The sequence below is a fragment of the Dermacentor albipictus genome, chromosome 1, assembly GCF_038994185.2.
Source record: "Dermacentor albipictus isolate Rhodes 1998 colony chromosome 1, USDA_Dalb.pri_finalv2, whole genome shotgun sequence".
NCBI classification, from domain to species: domain Eukaryota; kingdom Metazoa; phylum Arthropoda; class Arachnida; order Ixodida; family Ixodidae; genus Dermacentor; species Dermacentor albipictus.
Window position 1 is genome coordinate 96,828,131 of NC_091821.1, and position 22,356 is coordinate 96,850,486.

Genomic DNA, 22,356 nt, shown 5'->3' on the forward strand with positions numbered 1-22,356 from the left:
AAGAGGAGGAAGGCCGAAAGCCTGAGCGCTCACGAGAAATTCATTAAATTACTATGTCATTTTCATTCGAGTGCATTGTGACTTCCTATGAATTGTCTTTCCCCACTAGTGGGTTTGCGTACCTTAATTAACTATAGCTTAATTAACTGTGTCCTAATTACTTTCGCCCTAAGTAACACCAAATGTCATGGGTTTGACTCAAACCAGAGGTCGAGAGCTCGACTCCCACAAAACGTCCTGAGTTCGAGTGCCTTAATTAATTATATCCCAATTATACTAATTAACTTCGTCTTAATTAACACCTTCACAATGTCAATTGAAATCCAACTTGGAGACATGGCCGGTTCGCCCACGTCTCTAAGTTGGTTCGCTTGAATTTTGGTGCCATAACGCCGGACAACGGATTTTTCGACCCATGAGCCATCTAAGTATTTCGCCTTAATAAAGGCAGTGAGGTCAACCAGATGAGAGTTTCCGGTTTTCTATTCTACACAGAGCGCCGAGGGGGTTATTAAGGGGGAAGGAAGAGAAATAGACGAAAAAGTAAAGGAAATAAACATTAATGAGGGCGTTCGCATTACAGAAGTCGGCGGATCACAATAAGCTATCCCACTAATACTTCTCAATACTGCTATAGCGCTGAGTATCGTCAATATTGTGCTTAGTCTCTCTTGTGAAAGAGGCCGTTCGGATAACTGGTTGAGCCCAACGGTGCTGACCTAGGAAAATCTAAGAAATGGATATTCGATATAGCATCGGCAGAGATTATATCACAGCGTACCGTAAAGGTACACTTTACGGAGAAGTAGAATTGAGCAGCATCTGACGCCCCATCGCGATTAGGCCATTTATCCGGTGAAATGTTGGTAGGAGAGCTTATTTTCATTTGCGGCGGTGACAGGAACAAGCGACGCGGACTAATTTTCACAGCCTATAGGCTACTTTACCTTTCTCTTAAGTCTAAGTACACGAACGTTGGCTAATATAAGAAAAGAGCAAATTGACCCAGGGAAAAATAGGCAAGACGAGAACATTGCTTTGTGGCCCCATCGAAATGCTGTCATTGCGGCCGGAAGTGGAACCCACTGCCTCCTGCTCAGCAGCACAATGCCGTGGCACTTACCACTCCGCGGCGGGTATTTCTCCTCGTTTATCTTGATCGCCTTCCATGTGACGGGCAATTCATAAGAAGCTCAGAACCATGAACTTGGTTGGTTGGTGTGCGTTCATGGAGCAGCGCGACGGAACCAAGGCAAAGGAAAAGCAGGCAATGCCGCGTGTTTGTCGCTTCCCTTCATCTGTTTTGCCCTCGTCGCGCTGCTCCTGTCATACACTTGCACCGATATAGTGGCAATTCCATCGCACTCTTGTGGTTTTGACTGAATTATTGCTTACGCTGGATGGAAATGGCACATTCGTAGATGCGCCTTCCGGACGTAGTTTTTACCTCAACATTTAAGTTAACTTTGGCCGCTGGGCTCACGCGCGCGCTCTTTCTTTACGTCACTCAACGCTGCCTGAAGCATATAGACGCAGCGTGCCTGCAACATGGAAAGCACGCTTCAAAATACGGCGCATGGGAACGCGAGCGAAAAAAAGACATCGTCGCTTCTGTATACGCTCGCAGAAGGTCGTGCCGAGCTGACGCGTCGCGCTCGGAAGCCCTGTCACCCGCTGACCGCGCGCGCTACTCGTAAACAATGTCGAAAAGGTGCGATGGAGACACCGCGCCCTCGTGTTGTTTCCCCTCGTCGACTACCTTTTGCCCGACACGACGAGGCCGAAGCAGCAGCAGTTCAAACACCTCTTTTCTGCGTCAGGCTCGGCAGGCTGCCTACAGCTCGCAACAGCTGGATGACGCAGTTGTTGACAATTCTTCTAAGCTTGCCCACCCATGTCCTCTTTCTTTTTGTCGCGCATTTTGCTTCGCTTCTGTCTTCGTCGTTCTTCGGCTCTCCGGCGACAAACCGGAGCGCACGCGCATGCACGACGCTTTAACGAACCGCGAGCGGACGACCGCCTCGGTGCCCGGCGCACGGAGGAAGTTTGTAAACGGACTGGTGACAAACGATGTTGCCGAGATAAACGCGGCGTGACTGACGATCTGTTGCGCGACAGAAGCAGGCCAGCGCAGGAGGTCGAACCCCAGCAGGAAGCTATTTTGGCCCCCGGGGCGCTCGCGCTGCTCCGCTGTGCGGCGGTAGCTCCCGCACCACCATCCCGGGGGCCTTGGATCCGCAGCCAACGGGTTCGCTGGTGCAAGACGCGCCGCGGACGTTGACGGATCGACGCGGCGGCGCGTCGAACCGGGACAGCGCCACGGCGCCGCCGCTACAGCGAGAGCACCGCCGAGCGAGCGCGTGAACCCGAAAAGTTGCGGTGGCCGGGATTCGTTCGGCCAACATTACGCGTTGGACAGCTGTTTGACCTTAGGCAGCCAATGTCGCCCTTGGGAGTTCTCATTCGGAAACACGAGAGAAGCAGTTTGATTTCGCGTGTCCGTTGACCCCAGTCCACTTAATAGAGTACGACGCCAAGAAACCGTGTCAGGAAGTCGGCCCAACATTTACTGAGAGAAACGTAACGATGGAGAATGCTGAGCCACTCGTTGCCGTGATGGCATCCTTTGATTTGCGGCTTTCTTTCTTTCTTTCTTTCTTTCTTTCTTTCTTTCTTTCTTTCTTTCTTTCTTTCTTTCTTTCTTTCTTTCTTTCTTTCTTTCTTTCTTTCTTTCTTTCTTTCTTTCTTTCTTTCTTTTTCTTCTGTATTTTTTAAAGGTTTTATTAGTTGAAGCGTACACTTTCATGGCCATAAGCTCACGCGTGTAAATCTAGGGAGAGAATGAAACGCTGAGATCATAGTTTCTTTCTTTACTACTATAATAAAAATCACACAGTCACGAAAACTATTTTTCTTCAGTTATGGAAAGCTGCCTGATTCGCTCAGTTTGCAGACGCTATTGCATTAGATTAACTCCCCTATTACTTATTATGGTGTTCTTAAATTTATGCACGGGTTCAAACCGAGAAATTTTCGCAAATATTTTAGTTTTCAATAATAGTAAGAACCGGTCACTGTGAATGAGTGAACGAATTCTGGGGTTTTACGTGCCAAAACCACGACTTGACTATGAGGCCCGCCGTAATGGGGGCCTCCGGATCAATTTGGACCACCAGGAGATCTTTAATGCGCCCCCAATGCATGGGACACGGTTGTTTTCGCACTTCGCCCCCATCGCAGTGCTGCTGCCATGGCCAGGATTCGACCCCGCGCCTTCGGGCTTAAGCAGTGACTGTGTGGCTCTGGTAGAGCGACTGTCGACGGTTTTTCCCGAGCGATGCCGAACCGAGCACGACCCTTCTACCACACCGCACACGCCGCCATTGCGCGCCCGGAGGCTTGAAATGGCCGCGCAGTTCAAGCCATGCCATAGCAACCCAGTCGTTGATCGTCGTGCCACTCCCAGTCCACTAAAGATGTGGCGCAGCATGCGTGCCGGTTTGGAGCATGTATTTAGCATAGCGATGGAGTTCAATTCCAGCAAATCTACAGCGTCCGAGCATCTGTTCTCGCATGCCATTTGTGTGGCCATTCAAAGAAGGTGTCGGTTTCACCCAAACCTCCCAGCCAATTGGCATTCCATCGCTCTGTAGAAAAGAGCACGTGGTATAAAACCCCAAACCAGTAATTTTATTTTCCCTCGTGCATATTGCAATTTCTTCCATTCACTTCCTTCACCTTTCACTTTTGTCATTGTTCTTATTTCTTTTTTAACTGTACTGTGCAGGGATTCACTAGTGCCATGCATCTTACTTAATTGTGCACTAAGTCCCATTTTATAACATATATTGTTTGTCTCTTAAGAAGCCACTAGTGCGAACTATATTTAGTGTTTAACAAGTTAAAGATGTACTTTATCAAACACTCCTGTTTCAAGCTTTGTTCCACCTCTCAAACATTAAAGTAGGGTCCTACAAAAGTCAATGCCTAAGCTTCAACCTTTTTAACAGTGCCCTGCAGAAATTTCAGTTAATGCACTAATCGATGAAAAACCGTGCATCGAAAGCGATTAATTGATTAAGGGCTAAAATGATGAATGCTTAAACGTTAATCAAATAAAAAAATAATCGACCATGCCTACTATGGTATTCTGGCTGCTGAGCGTGAGGTAGTAGTGAGTTTGACTCATTGTTGCGGAAGCTATATGTTTGCACTGGCGCATAATCAAAAATGCCCGTGAAAAAAGGGCATACGTTAATATGCACGTTAAATGAGCTCTGGGGGTCAAACTTTATTAATCCGGAGCCATGAACTACAACGAACCTACAAAAGCAAGTGTGACTTAAATGTGACGTTGTAGTCTTAGTTTCATTATTATTATTATTGTTGTTGTTGTTGTTTCAAAACGTTTGATTTCAGTACAAAACATTTTTCCTAAAACATGACTTTCTCGAATATTTAGAATAATCTAGACAGGACAATGACTTGGTTCGCTGATAACAGACTAAAGGTTAACCCCTCAAAAACCCAACTCGTTTGCTTCAGATCTCCTTTAAAATTAACCGCAATAGATGAACCGATTTTCCTGCGCAGTCGGAACTGTAATTCCTGTCGATGCGTGCCAGTGAACTACGTGAACTCGGTAAAATACCTGGGGGTATTCTTCGACAGGGATTGGTCGTGGCACAGTCAACTATCGCACATTTGCGATAAGCTTAGGAGCACTGCGTGGTTATTCTTTCAAATGAAATCTATCGTTCCGCTTCAAGTAAAAAACTATTGCGCATGCCTTGCTCTACAGCACTCTTCGATATGCGATTACCGTCTTTGCTTTCTGCCCCACCCGATGGCAAAACCGTGTTGATTTTTTGTTAAAGAACATACTAAAAAACATAGCCTACAACACTCCTTCAATCACAAATGGTAACATCTTCTCAGCGCTTGGCCTTCCATGCTTCTGGACTCTGTTTACGCAATCTGTGGTGCTAAGGCATTTTTGGTTCAGTGCATTTAAAGTACGTTACACAGCCCCCGAAGCCTTCGTAGTACTGTTCACTTTGTAGTTCCACGATCCTCAACAAGATATGGTGAAGTTGTGTTTATGTGCCGAAAATTCTGAACGATTTTCCAAATGAGGCATTTTCCATTACATCAAAGAAGCCATTGAAAAACATGATTTGTTCACTGTAACATGGTTGCTTCAACGTTTGTAAAATGTGCTGGTCATCATTTCTAAAACATATACATCCTAACTGTTAATCCTCCTGCATTATGTTGTGATACGTCTATGGTAAAGTAAATATAGCACGCTCGTCCTTCTGATTTTGCTGGGCCAAGTTTCTCAAGACACTGGTGGCTTTGACAGGCTCGTTTCTTGCACTCTGTATTCTTTTGTGCAATAAAAATTATTATTATTATTATTATTATTATTATTATTATTATTATTATTATTATTATTATTATTATTATTATTATTATTATTATTATTATTATTAGACAATTGTTGGAATTCCGTTCTACACTGTTCCGCAAATGGTACACAACAATCTGTATTTCTCAACTATACGTGTCGGTCGTCCAGAAAGGGATTTCCAGATCCAACAGTGACATTATAAATCGGGTCCAGAAAAAGTTTCTGAGCGTATATCATCGCCACTTTGCTAAGACAGACACTGGACCTTGTTCGAATACTGTTGGATTATTTTGATTGCTCTTACTTCGCTGCCGACGTAATCACGCTAACCTGCTGTTTCTTTTCAAACTCCTTCACGCTATCCTCACCTGCACCGAACTCCTCAGTTGTATTAGGTTTCGTAATCCGCTCAAGATCACCAGAGTACATAGACCCTTCCATGTCCCTGCCTATCATCACCAACACTCAACGGTGCAAAGAATACAGTCTTTTTAACGCTTAATTTCATGATCTCGATATTTTTCATAACTCGCTGTCATTGTCATTGTTCTTTTCCTAGCTGTGCGTTGTTGTACCATAGCTTCACATATTGTTAAACTGCCCTTGTCCTCTTTTCTTGTGTATTCACCTTGCGCCTTATATGTATACTCTTCTTTTCAAGATTGGGCTTTTTGTTTATTTTTTTTAACTTATATTCCCACGCCGATTTTTCTGTTCTAATATATGCGTGCGCCAGCAATTAGACTTCATGGTTGTTCCTGGACACGCCAAATAAATAATTGATTGATTGATTGATTGATTGATTCATTGATTGATTGACTATTTAGGATCGAGCTTATGTATTTGGGTGAACTACAATAAATAATCCATCAATTTCCTGAAGAAACAGGAATTACTTATATAACCTGGGTACATGATTTATTGCATACACGGAAGTCGACCCACACGGCATTTATAGCATTTTCACAAACTACGAAATTGAACCGAGAACTATGCTAGCAGAAAGAAAGGACACACTCTGTGCATAGGGTCTGCTATGTGTTCTTTAACAGGCACCTGTACGCCCGCAGTAATCACCGACAACATTTCATCACTTTCTGATTTGACGTTTTAAGCTTGCCAGGCTTTGGAAGATATGTGTAAAAGACTTCCGCCGGTCGATACTTCTGGTAGCGTCCAGTCGGGGTAAAGTCACACATCCCTAATGTTTGCCGACAGGCTAGGAATGCACCCACCATGGCCTTCGTCCGGCACAGTTCAGAAGAACGAGCGGCGTGCGCAAAACAAAGCACCCATAATTCACGGTTGTCGGTTGAGCTTGCAGCGTTTAATCTTTGGAACTGCGCGACACGACTCGCCCTTCCGGCGGAGAAATGCGGCACCCGAGAAACGCCGGAGCAAGACGTCACGGACAAATTGCCTTCGCGAAAGGTGCGAGGAAAGGAGGACGGTAGAGACGGAGGCGCGTGTCAGTGCTTGGGGGACAGCTCTGCTTCCAGAGCGCGGCGCTGCCAAGGAAGCCGGAAAAAGGGTTCACATTTCATCCTGCGCGAAAGCTGAAGAGAAACTAAAAATACCCGTCCGACAAGTGACGTCGTTCGATCCCTTCACTCCTCCCCGGGGGGCGGTAGAAAGCGAGAGCACGAAAAAGAGGCGCAGAAATAAAGGCGAAAAAAGAAGAATCCATAACGAGCTCGTTGAACGGACGCTACAGCGCGCGCTAAAAATGATCCGCAGTGCCGGCGACGCCAGCGCGTGTCTGGGAAGCCCGGCCGTGGTATATGAAGACAGCCGACAAATCTGCCAGCAATGGTCCCTGGCAGGGCGACGAGTCTCCCAACGAGTGAGTAGGACGACGTCGGCGGCGCTAAATTTAAACCTCGCGTGGCGTGCGCGGCATGCGCGCCGCAGAGTTCTGGTGGGCCCGCGCGTTCCCCTGGCGCCCTCCCTGCGTAACAAGTAGTTCGAGGCACCACCGCCGCTGCTTCTGGCGGTCGTCGCGAACGCGCCAGGGCGCGCGCGAGCAGAGCCCGATATGCGCGCTGCACTTGAAGGCAGCCGCGCTGTGTGACCACAAAATGGTCACTTCGAGCTTTCGCTCGGTCTCCCGTGTGTTCCCCGCGTGCTGGGGCTGCTTGGATTGGACTTGCGTGGGCGCGACGACTACGCACGTCCAAACGCCGCGGACCTCAGTCCCGGTGTCCAGGGGCGTAGCCACAAATTTCGTTCGAAGGGGGGGGGGGGGGCTTCGTTCGAGGGGCGGGGGGAGGGGGGAGGGTTCGTCCTTTTTTTCAAGAGGAAGCTTTAGTTCGGGTGCTCCTATCAAAATACATGTGGAAGGAGCATTCGTTTTTCTCGGTAACCACTACACCAAATTTGACGAGGTTTGTTGCATTGAAAAGAAAAGCTTCAATTCTAATGACTGTTGGTTTCGAATTTTTCATTTAGGTTGTCCATTTCTTACTAAAAGTGGGCGAAAATAGCGAATTTTCAGAAAATTAAACTATCAAGTTTAGAAGCTCTCTAACTCAACAATAAAAATGATATCACAATTCCGTGAATTGCACCTAATAGAACATCTACAGCGGACAAAATTCATATGTTACACATAAATCTAAAAAAAATCCAGCATTATGGAAATACAGCTTTTGCAGAACCATTGTACACAACGTAACCAATTCCCGTAAGATACAAATTGACATACCAAATTTGTCGCTTTCACTGTTATAGTAGATGCCGTTTACAGAACCGCGATATCTGTTCTTGATGCAGAGCTATTAGTTATGTAAACATCGTGCTTCTATTTTTTCGAAATTTCGAATTTCTCAAAATATTTTAAACAAACTTGAGGCCCTAAATCCGAATTCCACTTCCAACAGACACTATAATTCAACGTTATATCTCAAATGCAACAAATTTCATTAAAAGGGATCCAGGGGTTATCTCACAAAAGCGTTCCTGCGTTTTACATGCATCTGAATAGATAGCGTCGGCGTTGTGCCCGAGCTAATTCCTCTTAAACAATTTGTCGAGGGATCAAATACATGAGCAATAACTGCATTGTAATTGTCAAAGATGCTGCAAACGAATTCTTGAACGCTACGCACTGTCAAAACAAGTAAAATGGTTAGTTTTTTAAAATAAAAGAATATTCTCTTGTGTGCCAAAAATTGTACCCAAAGTATCTGATATCAATGCTTCCATGTTTTTGTCTATTTAATAAGTAAAGAAAATATCACACGTACTTTAGAACCATATCAGTTCGAAACCAGCAAACCATTGCATGTCGCTGATATGAAAAATGTAAAGCCCATGAAATGAACAAGTTGAGGACAAATATGTTAATGAAACTTTGTCGTTCAAGAACGTTGTTTACATTCTTGCACACATGCAACGGCCAGTGAAAAATCTCAATGATTCTGTCATTTGCTTCAATGTATTACGCAGGAGCAGCTGTCACAGATCCTGTATCATGAGTAATTGCACTGAAATTATAGTCACAACAAAGAGCGCGTATAAAAAGCAGGAGTTCAGCAAAATATACGAGGGCGAGTCAAATCAATGTGATCCAATGCGAATACAGGACAAACGGAGTACTTTATTTAAAAGTAGTCTCCATGAGCAATTAGACATTTGTCCCATTGACTAACGAGTCGCGTGATTCCCGTCTTATAAAACTCCTTGGGTTGCTGCTCCAAAAAGTCTGCAACTGACTCTTTCACGTCATCGTCGGACAAGAATCTGGTTCCCTTGGGCTGTTTTTTTCACTTGCGCCAAAATGTGGAAGTCGCAAGGCCACAGGTGTGAGCTGCTTGGCGGATGTTGCAGCGTTTCCCACATGAACTTCGCCAGTTTTGAATTAACCACATCAGCGACGTGGAGACGGGCATTGTCGTGGAACAAGATGGCCCCATTAGCCAATTTTCCACGTCGTTTGTACTTGATTGCGACACGTAGCCCATCCCGCGTTTCACAATATCGGAAAGAATTGATAGACTCTCAAGATTTAGCAAATTCTATCAGTAATGGCCTCTGATTATCGAAAAAGAAGTCAACACCTTTCCGGCGGAAATGACTGCCTTTGCTTTCTTGAGGGTGGTGAATTCGAATGTTTCCACTGCAAGCTTTGCCGTGGTGTTTCAGGCTCGTCGCCAATCACAATTGTAGACAAGAAGTCGTCACCCTCATTGTGATACCGGATCAGATGAGTCAAGGCAGCGCCGAATTCTCCGTCTTTTGGCGGTGGTTCAAAATCTTGGGCATCCATTGCGCACACAAGAGCCGATAACCGAAATGTTCATGAATTAAGGAGTGAACGGAACCGTGACTGATCTTCACAAGCTCGGCCGGTTCGTCGATGCCTATCGTCCATTCGTGTCTCAGCTCATCAACCTTTGCAATTTTGTTGGGGGTGATTGCACGGTGGCTTTGGCCCGGTCTTTGATCGTCTTTGCAACTTTCACGTCTTTCTTTGAACCGTTTGCTCCAACTCTTCACAGTGGCCAATGACATGCAATGTTCTAGGCACACGGCAGCTATACGACGGCTAATTTCTTTTTAGGAAGTACCTTCAGCTGTCAGAAACCTCACGGCACCTCACTGCTAAACTTCTAGAGCGTCCATTACGTCACGCAACCATGTTCAACTCAGCGTATGAGAGCATTACAGAACATTTATCTCATACCTGCGTGTCACTTTTGTAAATGAGAGATGCCTGGCTGCTACGCGCATGTTTCGCAGATAATGAACTGAACCATTATGGCGCGGGGGGGGGGGGGGGCTAGACTCACTTTAATTGACTTGCCCTCGTACATTAGATATGTTACGATACAATGGAATATATAAATGCAAAGATACAGGTTCATAAAGGGCAAAAAAGTGTCACGGGAAACAAAGTTTGCTGCACGTATACACAAATGCTCGAAACAAGATATTTAAATATACGTATAAGTCTCCAATAAATCTGCCTATCTAAGAAAAAGTCACTGCATATGATGGATAAAATAAGGCAAATAAACATGTTGCGCAATAACAGATTCACGGAATATTAGATCTCGCCTCTATTCCATCCACTCCCCCCGATATATACCGCCTGCGACGGAAGGCGGCGCGCTTCATCACCGCTTTTCTCCTTTGCTCACAAAAGACTGAGCCACCATCGTCGGCCCACCCATGCCCCCCCCCCCCCCCCCCCCCTACGCTATCCCTCGCACATACAGCATGCGGCGCGCGGCCCCGATGTTATTGCCATGGGACTATATGCGGAAGGTGAGGGCGATGGCGACGGCTGGAATGCGCCGGTAGTGTCCGCATAATTGCTATCGGAATAATAAGAGTATTCGGCAAGTGAAGCGTCCTTTGGCCCATTACTTTCCTTTCCGGAAAAGAAGCAGAAACAAAATCGAACTTTCACCATGCGACAATTCCCTGCGACACAACAATGCCTTTCTTTTTTTTTTCCTTTTGCGGGGTGGGGGCACCGAAATGAAAAAAAAAACCGCGAAGGAAAGTATCTTGGCCACAATCGAATACCTATTTTGGGCCCCTAATGTGGCTACCGAAGGAATATCGAAGAAAACGTGAGACATTCGGTCCACCGAGTACCATACGCATACTGCTCGGTATGCTACACCGGCTAGACAAGACTATCCGGAGATATTGCTCTCAAGCGAACGCAGTGCAATCCGTCCAGTCCCCACAGTGAGGGTGGCGAGCGACCATTGTTTCTTTTTCTCTTCTGCTAGCCAGAAAGCGTCCAAAACTCTGCTGGGCGAAAATACACTAGTCCAGAAAAAACCGAACGCGCACCGAAGTGCGCCGCGCGGTGGTCGGGGCAACACGAGAAAAACGCATGCGCTCTGGTTGGCTCTGGCAGCCCGCGGGTCGGGTAGCGAGAACAAAAAAAAATTGAGGCTCAATGTGTCCTCGTGAATAAAAGTCAAAGTAGAAAAAATAAATAAGAGCCTAGCTACCTTTGTTGGCTTTAGTGTCTTGCCATGGATGCTCAGGAATAGGTTTAAAAAAATGTTGATATTTTTATGTGTGAGATGGCGGCACAAATGAACCATCACAACGCTTCGTCTCATCGGACCTCACTGCGTGCTTTGTCAACTTGTCTGATAGTGCGTTAATTTGGCTTGCCTAGTTGTATGTTCCTATGTACCACTTTAGAAAAGTCAATACACCTTTGGCGTCAAATGTTTATAACAGCATTAAACCAACAAAGTTCCGCAAATGAAAATCGAAACTACAATTTTGGAAATGCCAATGCACCTTTCACATCAAAAGTTTATGAGAACTTTATACCCATAAAGTTTCGGAATTGACATCCATGCGCTCCGTAGATTCCGCGGCCTCCGCGAGTTGCTGCGGCGAGCCCGTTCGCAATGAAAACGCCCTCGAAACTTTGTGCTCGGTTGGGGCTGCTTGCGTTATGCGACTTCCGGTGCATGGATGTTGTCGAGAAATCACGCCCGAGTTCGCAATGTTCGCGGTGAAATGTTTTTTCGAGCGTAAAAAAGACATTCTAGACAAAATGCAGAATGATTTCCAGCGCCGGGGGTTGCTTTGGTCGGCGGTGCATGGACAGCGCGATAAAATTTCGGGGGAGGGGGGGGGCGGGGCTGAAGCCTTATAAGCCCCCCCCCCCCCTCCCCTCTGGCTACGCCCCTGCCGGTGTCGTCAGCACAGACGCGCGGGGACCCCCCTGCGCGCGGGAGTAACCGTCGAGGAGACAAGTGCGAGATATGAGAGGCCTTTGGAAATAGGCCATATACGATTCTGTCCGTATAGCACCGCCTTTGCAAATAGCTTGGCCTGTGGATACATCGCTTGAGCTTTTTTTTTTTTTCGCGCTCATTCAAATGTACACGCACTTCTTGAAAGGCCCACTTGGACGGTCACTAAAACTGATTCCGCGCTTTTTCCTGTTTATTGTCAGAAGTACTGAATGCTGGGCGAGTTGGTATTTTATACTTGTGCACAATGGCGTCAAAAAACAAGGGACAAGAAAAAAACGCGATACGAGCGCGGGCTAAAGAGGGGTTAACGCCTAAGAAAAGCCACTCGCTAGTATTCCGCATTTGCACGCCTTGTCTCCCCGCACGAAGAAGGTGGGAAGTCGATTTGGTGTAAATGTCATCTTTTCGGCAAGAAATAAGTTGGCGCCGCATCTGTGCAGCGTAGAAAGAAAGGTTGAAGGCGATGCGCAAAAATGAAGTGAGCGTGATGTTAAGCACCATGACAGGTTGGTTGAGTCTGGAAATGGTATAGTGTATCACGTTCCTTTGTCCTGCGGGAAGTGGTACATCGGTTAAACCGGACGGTGTTTGAATAAACGTTTAATGGACCACAGAGCTTCGTTGAAAGGGTAGCACTCGTCTAATTTGTGCCTACATTGCAACAAATGCAAGTGCAAATCGTTGCTGAATGAAACTAAGGTGTTGTCAAGGCACAAAGGTAGGATTGTGCCGGAGATTGCTGAACATCCTTTATTCAGAAGTCCATGACATGACATCCAGTGACATGCGCGTTGAAAGGCCGTCTGTGATGCTGTATAAAGTAGAAATTCAATATTTATCCGCTAATCTTCAAGCGTTTACACGTGGTTGCGCCATGGTATATACTTGTGTTTCTGACAATAAACTACAATATAGCGTGCGTTCGCATCGTGTTTCTTTATCGTCCATTGTTTGTTTTTTCGCTATTTTTCGTCAGTGCTGTTTCTTCTCCAGCGTTCCCAAACGGAGGGCACCGTGAAAACTGCCTCCCTCAGCTCTAATGGGATTGACATAGCCACGATCTATTGAGAATCAAATAACAGAGTTTCTTTGCACTGGGCGATGTATAATGGGAGACCCATCATACGTGTCACATGTAGTTTTCTTTCGGGGTAAATATGGAATGTATGCCTATGGCAAGAAGCTGTGCGATACTCTTGGAATTCACTCGATGCTGCTCCGCGGCGTTGACAACGAACCGCTGCCTATAGCCTTCAGGTTTGCAACACGGCAGGTGTCTCAATGCGTGTTTCCTTTCTCTTAGTTTCTTTTCGTTTCTTTCTATTCGGTTTGGAATTAATATACTATATGGAACAGCGTTGGCACTCCGGTGGTCAGACTACTCATGGCAAGAATTTACAAGACAATTACGTTAATTAAATTCTCATGATTTGCGAGCCAAAACCACCATGGAACGCCGTAATGGGGGAGTTGGGAATAATTTTCACCACTTGAGTTTCCTTAATGTGCACCCAATGCACGGTACACGAGCGTCTTTGCCTTTCACCCCCGGGATTTGATCCCGCGACCTCGTGTTTAGGAGTGCAATGCCGTAGCCACTAAACTACCACGGGGGCTTATTCACACACACACAGACACACACACACAAACACACAAACACACAAACACACAAACACACACACACACAAACACACACAAACACACACACACGCACGCACACACACACACACGCACGCACACACACACGCACGCACGCACGCACGCACGCACGCACGCACACACACACACACACACACACACACACACACACACACACACACACACACAAAAAGAAGAGGTGTAGAATAATAATATGTAGCTACCGCATGCCGTACAACTGAAAACGCATTCTCACGAGAAGACGAGTGAAAGCAGCGGATGTTGGCTGTGAATTCAAGAGGATCCGGAAACACTGATACTTTATGCTTTGGGACTGACAATGGTCCCTGTATATATAGGCACAGGCGTAAACACTTGACGAAACATAGTAGTGTCTTATTAACGAACGAACAAACCTTATTAGGGTTATCAAGAGAAAGAGAGAGAGATAAAAGAGATGAGAAAGGCTAGCAAAATTTTACAGGTGGGTTCGCAGCGGCCAACCATCCTCTCCCGTGTCCTCTCAAATAAATAAGCAGTTTATTTGATTGCATATTCCTTTTAATGGAAGCTCAATTCAGAAAAAGCAACGTCCTGCACAGATCGTGCTCAATTTAAGTAATTGCATGGAAACATGCTTAGATGCTGGCAAATCAGAATGCAAACGCAATTATTAACTCTGAATAACTATGTGGGGCCCGAAATTCTCATTCAGGCAGCCACTGTCCAGCTTGCAAGCGCTATGGTGAAAAATCAGTAGTCAACGGGAAATTGACAGCCACTGTTAGCAGCCTGCACGCCAAAGCACATTCATGTGGTTGCTTTGTTTATTGTGGTTATCTGGCTCACGCAAGTAATGCGAACAAGAGAGCAATTATAAAACATCGTTAGCTTATTGAGGTCCAAAATGCTCATTTGGGCAGCCACTGTCGAGTTGACGGGCCCTATGGTGAAGCAGCAGCAGCCGAGGCCAGATGAACCGCCAGTGTCGGCAGCCTGCATGTCGAAACGAAAACACCAAGTCGAACTGAAAACAAATCAGCCATGTTGGAGCCACCGTCAAGCTTTACATGCCCCTAAAGGCCAATAAATGCATCGAAGAAATAACATAAACACCTCGTCGGCTCCGCTACTCCACAGCACAGTCATTGTTAATTCCATTAGGCCCCTTGAACTGATAATATCAGTGCAAGCACAGTGGCATGCCCCCGTTGCCCGTTTCCAGGTAGTTGTGCCGCCCCTATTGTTCTTTACAGCCTGTTGAGATGAATAATGCCAGTGCAAACACTGGGAGAAGCAATCATAAGCTTCAGGTCTGCCGAAGCAGTCATGTTGGGGGCGTCGTCAAGGTTTACATGCCCCTAAAAGCCAATAAATGCAGTCAAGCGATAACAAAATGAATCGTCGGCTCGGTTTACTCCACTGCACAGTGTGGGGATTTGGGGAATTCGACGGCGCCATTGCGCGGGCGCATTCACCTATTCTGCTATCCCTACGCCTCACACCCTCCTCACTCCGAACCAGTTGTCAGCGGTTGCGCTCCCTTCGTGATGGTTCGCAGTGAGGGCGGGGCTAAGACGTCACGAGGGGCCCCTGGCGGCTACTCTCGTGGCGGTAGGGTGTCTCTCCTCCCTTGGGACGGCGCCGGGTACGTACATGCGTCCTCTCGTCCGGTGACACCTTTGTGACTAGGACTGAGCTCACGTACAGTGCCCTTGCCCGTGCGGGGAGCGCGTACCTCGTGTTGATCCTTTCAAGGCGCTAAGCTGAAGACCGGGTGCCTAGTGCTCGCGCGAGGTCGTACCACGCCGAGCCGCACTTATCGGAGGCCCAAGCAGGAGGAGATTGCCCGAGCTCTCGCGATTTGGCCCTTTGGTTATCGCGAGAGCAAGTAGCATAGCCGCCGGGACTTTTCCTGGTGGCATGTCCCAGCTTGAGCCTGTGCTCTCGCAGCGACGTGCTATAAGCACCCTTGACTGTATTTTTCGTCCTTGGTCCGGGACCCCCTTTGGTTCCCCGCTACCATGGGGCCGGGTGTTTAGGCAGAGTCAGGTGCCGCTGAATACAATAAACGGTTTCCGTTAACTCAGGCCAATACTGTGTTCTTGTGTGCGTCGCTTGGTAGCCCTTGCGGCCTGAGGTCGCGCGCAGCAGCGCTAAAGGCTGACGGCTGACGCGGCCCTGTGGCTCACTAAACTCGAACCCGTGGTGGTCGACCGGTACTCCTGCGAGACCGGAAGACACCACAACAGTCAATGTCAATTTCATTAAGCCACTCTAACCAATTAGAGCAATGCAAGCATACTGACATGCCCCTGTTAGGCGGCCTGTTTCCAGGTAGTTGTGCTGTCCCTATTGTTCTCTACATCCTGTTGAGCGGAATAATGCCAATGTGGAAGGCCCAAAATACTCTATCGGGCAGCCACCATCGAGCATGACGGGCACCGTAGCGAAATAAGTGTAGTCGGGGCATGCTTGAAAGGCACCTTTAGCAGTCTGCACTTCAAAGCGCAGTTCTGTCGTAGCCATTGTTCAATTTGATTACCTGATTGGGCAAGCAACACCAATGCACTGTTACTAACCCTTAATAACTCTGCTAGCATTTTTTGTACCGAAAAGTGCTGAGTAAAGTTGAATGCGTTTTATTGTGGCAATTTGTTCATTGCACAAGCCGTAGGCAAAGCGCCGACCATATTAAGACAATGAAATTGGAGCAGTAATAAATGGTGGAAGTTGCGAAAGCTGTCAGTGCATTGCTTTTCTGGGCTCCATTCACTGAAATATGCCTGTGTAACGATGAAAGCGTCAGACAGGAAATGACACCCCCCTGCACAATGGTATTCGTGTTGCATAATGTTATCGTGTTAAAATTTGTGCCACCATATGTGATGGGCAGAGAAACCGTCTGTTTAATAAAACTGGAAGCATGAAAAATGAAATGACACAGCAAGGTGCTGCTTCACAGATATGGCACCCTTTCATGTGGACTTCTCGCGGGCTGCCGCATTCATTGATGCATAAACATACGAATAGGTGTAAGAGGTGAAGTTACTGCGGAACCCACGTGATGCTCTTAAGAAAATGTATCTGTAAACTTTTCCGTTGTCATAGTTGATAGAACTTTCTTTTGTGCAAGTTGGTTAATCACATTGTGGCAACAACACAAGAAGCAAGGACCGAAAACACAGCGAGAAGGCAGATTGAGAAGACCAGGGGCGGCTTGCACGAACATTTAATAACGAAAGTAATACTGAATTTAAGAACGCGTTCTCGTGCGGACTAGGCGTTGTCTATGGAACATTTAAGAACGCGTTCTGAAATTCGTTATTATTTTAGTTATTAAATGTTTGTGCAAGCCGCCCCAGGTAGACGACAGAGAAAGGCTTTAGTGAGATTGAAGAGGCCAGTGCTGCGGTTCACAGTACTTGGTGCTTTGAATGAGTCGAGTTAACGAAATTGTGAAAAAAGACTTTGCTTATAGAAAACTTACAAAAACTAATGCTACTATAAAATAAAAGGGCAGAAATCAGAATAAACACAAACACGCACAGAAGCAGGCACATCTTGACACACATTAATAGAAACGCGAGCGCGAAAACTAAGAAAATCTCAAATATAAAGAAATGGGAGAAATAAAGAATATAAATAATACTATTTGGGGTTTTACGTGCCAAAACCACTTTCTGATTATGAGGCACGCCGTAGTGGAGGACTCCGGAAATTTTGACCACCTGGGGTTCTTTAACGTGCACCTAAATCTAAGCACACGGGTGTTTTCGCATTTCGCCCCCATCGAAATGAGGCCGCCGTGGCCGGGATTCGATCCCGCAATAAAGAATATACCCAAACGCAACAAAACGCACGCACATTTACACACAGGCAGAGGTAGAGGTATTAGGAGTCGGTTCACAAGCTGCTGTGCCGACCTTGTCCTATGTTCTTTTCTGTTCTTTTTTTGCATCGTTGCTTAACACAATCGAAAAGCAGCGTAGAGCTGTGTTGTGGGAAAGCATATCAAGCGCTGGCAGCACACCTTAGACGTGATTGTGACACAGCAGGCATTCTACAGCTGGTGTGTGCCGAGGGCAAATAGTACTGAGCCGCACAGCGACGCGAATTTATGCCAAGTTCCTGTGTAAAGTCACCATTTTAACGGTCATAACGTTATACGACTTGGCACTGTGGCTGACATTAAGGAAACAAACACTGTGACCAAACACCTGGCCGTTACTAATTCAATGGCATTCGCTCAAGCAGCGCGTGTTAGTCACTGATTGTTAGCACGTGCACTGGTGGACAGCGATCAATAGCAAGTGGTACACAACGCTCGAACGACGCTGCTAGACGCTTGGCTATCTTACACTGCTGACAACGATTGTTCGCGCTGAACTGGCAGCAACGAATCTTTGTGTTGGAGGTTGCTTTCGCAGATCTTTTCTGTTGAGACACTGGTAGGATTGTTTTATCCGTGTACGCTTTTCTTATTACTACTGAGAATGGTTTTGCTCCATCACTTCACTCCGTCCGGCAAAAAACAGCAACACAGTACACGAACACACCCGCCGCTCACAGTGTAGCAGATTTCGGCAAACTTTCCTCGTCGTAACTTCACTTTGGAGCAAAACAAAACACCACGGAACGAACACGCAGGATGTTTGCTTGTAGCGGTGTGTCGTCGCGGGATCCTGTTTTCAGACGAAGCGTAGCGCAACGTCACCGATGTTCGCTGCAATCTTTCTTCGCCACATCGCGGCTCAGAACAAACGCACGGGGCACAAATGGTCAGCGTAAGCGCGCAATAATATTTCCGGCATGACAGACTACCACAGACAGTCGGATAATTCACCCTGACGAGGGACAGGCGCACACAGCTGACAGGACTCGGCCCCGTTCGAAGCGCGGGAGGCCATCGTCTCCGTCGGCGTAGTCACCGGTCGCTCTGCCCATGACGTCAATATAGAGTACGCGCCCATTAGTGGAGGCTCGTGTGCATCCGCCTTAGAGGAGCAAATATCGCTTTTTTCTGAAGTTGTACTCGACTGTAGTTTCATGACTTGGAAATTAAGTCATTGCTTGTTGAGACGTGTATACATACTAAATGATAGAAAGATACGAGTCCCACCAAGAGAGACGTTCACAGGAAGGTGAAGGCTTGGCATGATCAACAGTGGTGAAACAAGAAATGTATAGTAGAACAAGGAATGTCGCTGGAGCGATATTCCTTGTTCAACTACTGTGGAGCGCAGAGCTAAGAGTGTTTATGGAGAGACAGCACGTGTGTTACTAAGTTGAATTTTGGGGTATTACGTGCCAAAACCACGATTTGATTATGAGGCACGCCGTAGTGGGTGACTCCGGAATAATTTTCACCACCGGGGGATCTTTCACGTGCCCCTAATGCACGGGACACGGGCCTTCTTGCATTTCGCCCACGTTGAAATGCGGTCACCGCGGCCGGGATTTGATCGTGCGACTTCGTGCTTAGCAGCGCAACACCATAGCCGCTGAGCCATCGGGGTGGATGTGCGTTACTAAATGTGACAACTACCTTTGTCTATATCCTCCTAATCGATGTAAATAGTCATAGCGGTGGTTCAGGAGTACATACCGTAAGTAAGTAAGAGGAAAGAATGGACGAATGATTAGTTAGACATGCACGCCAGTACAAATTTATGCGCTGTAGTTCTTTTGCATAACAAGGGAACGAAATATAATGAGACAGCATTGCACGCCGAACATCCGACCGCGAATACAAGAAATCACATTGGAGCTGAAGTTTCTGTTTAACTGCGCCGAGTGAAAACTGCACTACAACGTTATCAGAGTAATGCAGAACACCATTAGGTTCATATCTGAGTAGGTCATCCACGCGACCCATCTAGCGTCATGCTAACTATTCGTTGTAAACGTTCATACCAGTCAACATGCCTGAAAGCGTCTTACTTTATTATATAGTATATTGGTTGAGACGCTGAGAATCAAAAAAGGAAATGTATTCAGACTGCAGCAAGCAAGGTGGCTGAATGTCTCCACATCCTATTTTTTTTACTGTTTTTTTAGGAGGGAAACGTCACTCAGCGATACAGTGGGCCGCGGTGGTAAAGGCGCCGTTTTCCATCGTATCGGATAGCCGGCAGGGCTGTCGGCAAGATCATTCGTACTTAGTCGATGCGCTCCTGTCCTCAAGTTCCCCGACCGCCAACCAGTCTTCCTCGCGTCATCACACCTTTACGACCACGCTTTTTGATACGCGGGTAGCACGAGGCTGCGGAGTGTGGAGCGGCCGACAACACGATTTCTTGCTTGCGACGATAAGCGTGGATAATGGCTTGATTTTTGTTTTCGGCGAGTGTAGAAGTCCTCAAAGAAAACGCGCGTCCAAGGCGCCATTATTATCGTGATTACGAGCCAAATGACTCCTTGATCTGCGCTAGCGATAGCGGCTTTCGGCCCTAATGATTCCGAATGATTCGAAGCGGAGCGCATGTACGGCCATTCCGGCGGCGGCGGCGGGCGCCGCGCCGCCGCATACGCGCGCAGTAAGTAGCTGCGAGCGAGCCGGCACGACGAGCCCGGCGGAGAGTGTCCCGAAACCACACGGCTGTGGGCCCTTCTTCCATTACAACGGGGAAAGTGGCGGCAGGGGCAGCAGAGGACCATTCACGCAGGTGAGGCTAGCAGCAGCCTTCTCCAAGCAGTACGTAAAAGGGACTGCATAATGATAACAATGACAGCAGGCGGAAACATAACGAAACGAACATCTTACCGCGCATAGAGAGAGAGAGAAAGAGAGTGATTGCGGTAACGACTCTTCTTCATGCAGCTAGCATCATTAGTTCCGTGCAGCATAGAGCGAACAAACGGAACCGGCGACGCAACATGCAAGAAGACCACGTCTGTATGAACGAAGACGTGCAGCCATGCTTGCGATTCCTGGTTAAAAGCGCCGGCGCTTTCTTTGCACCAAAGCGGTTCAAAATGCGGCCTCGGCCCTTTAGAATTCATTTAAGAGTATGACACACACAGAGGAACTGTTTTCGGGGCCGGCGTTATGTAGTTCCTTGAATCTGTAGCTTGAAGATTAACTCCTCTAACGTCCGAATGAGCGCGTCTAGCGGGTGTGCTGGTGCACGGTAGTATACTCGGGCGAGTATGTGCATAGAAAACGGGGAGGGTTCGTCTGTCGCCATTGAGGCTACACCACCGCCATCGGTCGCTGCTTTCGAGAACCGCAGCGCGGGAACTGCAATTTGGCCCCTGGGTGACGCCGGCCATAATGAAAGGTCCCGCGCGGCGGGTAATCGAACACGCCTCCGGCCCATAAAGGAAACGGAGCGGACTTGAGAGGCGACAGAGGGTACGCCGCGCCGACTGCGCATGTGGAGGCCGGACGTGTGTACACGGCGCGATGGCCGATTTCGCGGCGCCGCCGCGCAGATGCTGAGGAATGACAAATGGCCTTCGGCGTATTCAGCCGTCCGAGGTTGACTTCAGCCGCAAACACTGCATGTCGGCGGATTGCGACAGCGACCCCCTCCGCGCTGCACTGTATGCACCCTTGGCAGACACCTGGGGCTCTAGACCTGCGTGGCAAGTTGTGCTTGCGCGTTCGTGCGAACTACAGTTCCAAGTGGCTATAAGAGTAGGTAGCAGTGTGGACCTCGGGAAAATTATATTCTGGGCAGCATCGTGATATGCGCTGCAGTTTGCCAGTGGTACCTTCGTTACATTGACGTCTTCCCGCGTGTAACCGTCGTCGTATAGCAGGTCTACATCACCCAAGTTGCGTATCGGCTGCTTTAATAGAGCACATCGTTTTCGCTCCCAAGGGCGGGCGCCGAGCATTTCGTGCCCGGTTTGTGGACGGTACAGCGGAACGCTTGAGCGCTTGGCTATACAATGCCCGACTTCCCACAGCTGTCACTGTGTGCTCCTGAGCAAGTTCCAGCTACTTAAGCTTGCTCGAATGGTGCTTAAGGAGTTCTTGTTTCCGAATTTGTCGTCACACCGAAAGTCGGTCAAGGCTTTGTTGACCCCTTTTACGTGGCAGTGGCCTGTTAGAAGGACTATAATGACCCCGTCCATTTTTTTTTTGTGTCAAGCCTTTCTTTCCGCGTTTCTTTCGGTCTTTACGTCACCTTTCCCTTCCTCCTAGTGCAGGGTAGCAAACCGGAGGCCTTAACTCTAGTTAACTTCCCTGCCTTTCTCTAATTTGCATATCTCTCTCTCTCTCTCTCTTGTTTCCGAAAGATCGTGCTTTAGCTCGACATGCGGCTCACAAAGCATCATTAAAGTTTTTCTCATCCTCGGGACTAGACTCTCATCTGTGATAATCGTGCTCTGCATGTGATGTTATGTGTTGTGCTGTGGTTTCCTCTGCTTTTTGCCTTTCTTTATCTCCTTGCTCTTATCTTTCTCCCTGTTTTTTCTCCTATTCAAGCGAGTGGGCGTGGTATCTCCTTTAGGAGGCAATTACTAGCCGCCTGACGAATAAAGTTGTTTCTCTCTCCTTCCACTTCTCGTTCTCTCTTTGTGGTGTTTATACATGTTTACGTGATTAATATA

General features: G+C 47.3%; 1 protein-coding gene across 4 annotated transcripts in view; it reads left to right on the forward strand.

Annotated features, from left to right (window-relative positions):
- Positions 1–22,356, forward strand: part of noc (no ocelli) — a 184,768-nt gene that overhangs the window by 101,732 nt on the left and 60,680 nt on the right. The window contains exon 5 of one of the 4 annotated variants that reach the window (XR_011507977.1): positions 7,151–7,256. The exons of the other annotated variants lie outside the window; for them this stretch is intronic. The gene's annotated coding sequence lies outside the window, so the exon portion shown is untranslated. The remainder of the gene's footprint in view (positions 1–7,150; positions 7,257–22,356) is intronic. 4 annotated transcript variants of the gene reach the window in all.